The 5000-nt window shown below is 40.5% G+C and overlaps 1 protein-coding gene across 1 annotated transcript in view; it reads right to left on the reverse strand.

Annotated features, from left to right (window-relative positions):
- LOC140938855 (uncharacterized) overlaps window positions 1–5000 on the reverse strand; it is a 13675-nt gene that overhangs the window by 4426 nt on the left and 4249 nt on the right. The gene's annotated exons all lie outside the window — the stretch shown is intronic.

Raw genomic sequence — 5000 nt, forward strand, 5'->3', positions numbered from 1 at the left:
CAAAATTATTCTTCTTTCCATAAATGATCCATGCGCATACATTTCAAGACACTTTTAAAAACTTTAATGGTAAATTAAGTGTTATGAGTATTAATACCCATAAGACCCAAGTGTTAGCAGTAATAAAGTGAATTAGGGGATGACATAAAGTAAAACGAGCGAGACCAAAATCTTTTGACAAAGCTCAGTGAGTGGGATTCGAGCCCACCTTCTCCAGGTTATAAGATCTATGGTTCATCTGTGGTTGCTCTAGCACATGATCCAGGGGCGGATCTAGGGGGAGGGTGCAGGGGGTGCGCACCCCCCCCCTGAGATGACCTGCGGTTTTCTAATTTCAACTGGTATTCTTCCAAAAAAAAAATACTATGTGGTTTATCGGTGTTGAATTAGAGCAAGAGACGAGTGCACCCCCTCCTAAAAAAAATCCTGGATCCGCCCCTGTGATCGCCATATAATCGACTAATTTCTTAAAAGTATTTCTATAAAGCGGTGTTAAGACAACGGCTAAATTACAATAGGAGCGGTTACGATATACAGAGTTACTTAACAGCTAATTTTTGTTATGTCTGTGGACAAAAATTATCGCAAATTTAGCCGTTGTCTAAATTCTGCAGTTAGGTTAATCTGAATGTGTGAATTCCCTGGGACTTCAGGACTTCAGAATTATTAGGGAGCTTTAAGCAACGATGAAGACTAAACTTTGATAAGTTCGAGCTGCCACTGTGCAGCTTTCAATATTCTCTTCTCTAAAACTGATAGTAAAAAACTGCTGTGACTTATTATTCAATATGTTCACTCAAGTACTGCATGGATGGGTGATTCTCAGCCAAGATGCAAGAATCGAGTCAAAATTGCAGTGAATTTCATCCACCAGAGGATGAATAAATTTTGATCTGTCCGAAACTCAAGGCATGTGTAAATTATGGCAGAAAAACAGACATTTGTTTTAGTTAGAAGAGAGTAGTCTTTTGTTTAGCCAAACTAAGACACACAACGAAAAATAATGGCCATGAATGACAAAGGAAAACACGCACGTGTGCGAAACGCGTGCGTGCCGTAAACGCAAAAATAGTGCGCGTGTTTTGCGTATGCATTGGTCACTAATCAGGGCTCAAAGTTTAAATTTGAGTTTGGGAGCACTTGTGCTACCAGATGTAAATTTTTAGGCTTACTGCCGAAATTTTAGGCGCACAGCTGAAAATTTAAGGGGCAGGTGACAATGACTTGGGAGCATTTATTTCGAAAGAAAAAGTAAAAACACTTGCTTAATAGTGCCACGTTTATATGTCATCTTCAGGATACAACTTAAAAACTTTCCTATCCGGTAGAAAAAAAAGCTCTTAATCCGCACTGTTTTTGTTTTGACATGCTTGACACTCTTGACCTTAAAACTTCGTATTATGAAGAGAGTGACAGGGGTCAAACAATAATAGCCAAAAAAAACAACGACTAAATCGATGAATTCACACCAAAAAACACAGGAAAACATCAAAGGTAAGTCTCCTTTATTTATTTTATAGAAAAATAAGTAAGAATAATGGTATTTAGCATTCGCAGACCTCAGTATTTTATTTCTCACACAAAGTCTCAACAGTTGCTTGTAACGCAACACTGACTCTCTGGTGAGAAAGTTAATTTACATACCGTATTTATTCGATTAACCGCCCTGGGCGCTTATTAAATTTTGGGACCTTGAGAGTGGGTGCTTATTCGAGGTGGGCACTTATTCAAGGCTGGGCACTTATTAAGTTTTTGGGCTCCTGATTTTCACCATTTTCAGCAAGTGTAGTATGTTTATTTTGCAACAAAACAATTAATGGTAACAACGAAACGTGAAGATGTAACAAAGGAAGGTTTCTGTAAACTACCCCTCCTCTGAAGAAAACTCTGTCTTCAGGGAAGTCTCTTTATATTAGTACTTATTCAATTTCAATCTCATTGTGAAAGGTTTGAACCCAGGAGTCATATATGCATCAATCTCATTGTCACCCAAGTGGCTGGGGTGGGGGTGGGCGCTTATTTGAGGCTGGGGGCTTATTAATTTTTTCTGCCTTTAGGATGGGTGCTTATTCGAGTTGGGCACTAATTCAAGGTTGGGCGCTTATTCAAAGAAATACGGTAAAACACTTGTAATGTGAGCTTGGGATGCCTGTGGTGTTAGCAGCGTTTACTACAAAACAGGAAAGTCTGGGATGTGTTACCCTTTGTTACAAATTGTTACCCTGTGTTACCCTTTGTTACCCTCTGTTCCGCTGTGTTCCCTTTCATTACCCTGTGTTACCCTTTGTTACCCTGTGTTACTCTTTGTCAGCCTGTGTTACCCTTTGTTAACCATGGTTACCCTAATTCCCCTGTGTTACCCTTTGTTACTCTGTGTTCTGCTCTGTTACCCTGTGTTCCCCTGTATTACCCTTTGTTACCCTGTTACCCTTTGTTACCTTGTGTTACCCTGTGCTACCCTTTGTTACCCTGTGTTACCCTTTGTTACACTGTGTTACCCTTTGTTACACTGTGTTACCCTTTGGTACCATGTGTTTTCCTTTGTTACCCTTTGTTACTCTGTGTTACATTTTGTTACCCTGTGTTACCCTTAGTTATCCTGTGTTACCCTTTGTTACACTGTGTTGCCCTTTGTTACCTTGTGTTGCCCTGTGTTACCCTTTCTTACCCTGTGTTACCCTTTTTTACCCCTTGTTTCCCTCTGTTACCCCATGTTCCCCTCTTTTAGCCTCTGTTACTCATTGGTCCCTTTTGTTACTATTTGTTACCCTGTGTTAACCTGTGTTACCCTTTGTTCCCCTGTGTTACCTGTTGTTCCCTTTTGTTACCCTGTGTTACCCTTTGTACCTGGTGTTACCCTTTGTTAACGTCTGTTACCCTTTGTTACCCTTTGTTATGGTGTGTTACCCTGTGTTACCCCTTGTTACCCTATGTTCCCCTGTGTTTCCCTGTATTACCCTTTGCTACCCTGTGTTACCCCGTTTTAGCCTTTGTTACCATGTGTTCCCCCGTGTTACCTGTGTTCCCTTTTTACCCTGTGTTACCCTTTGTGACCCTTTTTTACCCTGTGCTAGTTTGTGTTACCCTGTGTTACTCTGTGTTACCCTGTTTTATTCTGTATTACCCTGTTTTACCATTTGTTACTCTGTGTTCCCCTGTATTCCCCTGTGTTCCATTGTGTTACTCTGTGTTACCCTGTGTTCTTCTGTGTTACTCTTTGTTACCTTGTTTTATCCTGTGTTCCCCTGTGTTACTCTGTGTTACCTCATGTTCCCGTGACACCCTCTGCCCCATTGTCACCTTGTGTCCCCTGTGTCCCTTGTGTTCTCTTTGTCCCCCCTGTGTCCCTCTGTGCCAGTTTCCTGAGTCTCTTGTGTCCCCTGTGTCAACTGTGTTCTATTGTGTCTCCTGTGGCCTTTTGTGTCCTGTTTCCCCTTTTGCCCCTCTGTGTCCCTTATGTTCCTTGTGTTTCCTTTGTCCCTTATGTCACCTATGTCCCCTCTGTCCCTTATGTTCAGGTGTGTTCTCCGTGTCCCCTCTTGTCTCCTTTGTTCCCTGTGTCCCTTGTGTCCCCTTTGACCCCCTGTGTTCCTTGTGTCCCCTCTGTCCCTGGTCTCCTTTATTTATGTTATAGAAAAAAGTAAAAATTATGATATTTAGCGTTCGCAGACTGCAGAATTTAATTTGTCAAACAGTCTTAACGGTTGCTTGTAACGCAACACTGACTCTCTTGTCGAAAAGTTAATTTACATAACACGCTCGTAACGTGAGCTTGGGATGCCTGTGCAGAAACAAACTGGAGTTATCACTGCTTAAAGAACAATCTTGGCTGAGTCAACAGTGAAATTTCTTGGTGTAGCTTCAGTGAGAAAAGCTGCATTTCATTCTTCTAAACTTAGGTCTCTAAATCACTATCCGTGAGAATTTTAACATCCTGCAACTGAGCCCAGCATGACGAAATATTACACATGTTGCAGGAATCATAAAATTCACAGCCAAAAGAAAATCTTACCTATTCATATCCAGAAGGCATTTTGGTGAACAATAAGGAACCTAGAACCTTTATCAAAGGGTTTTTTAGCCGCAAAAACAAAAATAGCGTGCTGATACGTTTCAAAAGAGGTCAAAGAAAATGCTCAGTCGCATAAGAGGTCAAATCCTGTTGGCCCGGAACAAAACCCACAGAAACTAATAAAAACGGTATGCATGAAACAGATCGACTTTATGACTTCTTCATGTACAAAGTCATGCGGCAAAAATATAGTTTGTTCAGTCAAAATTATGAACCTTCCAGAGTATATTCTAATTGTCGTTAACACACACAGGAAGGATGCGGTTTTCACAAACTTCAATCATGGCAGTTGAGGTGCAGTAGTAAAGCATGGGATTCAAAAAGAGTTTACAAGATTTCGACGTTGTTTACAAGTGTGCAATTTTGAGTGATGAAACTTTAATAACACTAGAACCAGTAAAAATAAAACAGCTCGAAGAAAAATATGTGAATGTTAGACAGTAACGATTTATGTTTACTTACTTTAGCATCAGACCATAAAATCGCATCTACTTCGTTGCTTTGCCACCCAGCTAAAATCTCCTCGAAAATTTTATTTTGGCCTCATTTTCCGCGGTCTGAGCGAGTCATTGAAATGCATTAACCAAGAAGGGAGACTAGGCAACCGTCCCACACCCCTCCGCCCATCTTCGCCTTTCCCCCTCCATCAGCCTCTCCTGTGTTTTTCTACCAGAGAGAAATTATGAAAATGCACCGTAATAAAAAGACAAGCAAATTACCAAATGTTGATTTATTTCGTTACAAGAAGCTTCACTCGTTTCGAGTTACAAGACGAATCGAGTGCAAACTAGCCCCCTTCTTTTTTCAAACAGAAATGTATTAAGAAAAAAAAACACCTGTTTTGCAGTCTGTAATAGTAACTGCTAAAATGTTATAAAGGATATATTTAAAGGTCGTAATTAGTAAATGGCCAATATGATAAGGCCTT

Source organism: Porites lutea, chromosome 5, assembly GCF_958299795.1.
Source record: "Porites lutea chromosome 5, jaPorLute2.1, whole genome shotgun sequence".
NCBI lineage: Eukaryota > Metazoa > Cnidaria > Anthozoa > Scleractinia > Poritidae > Porites > Porites lutea.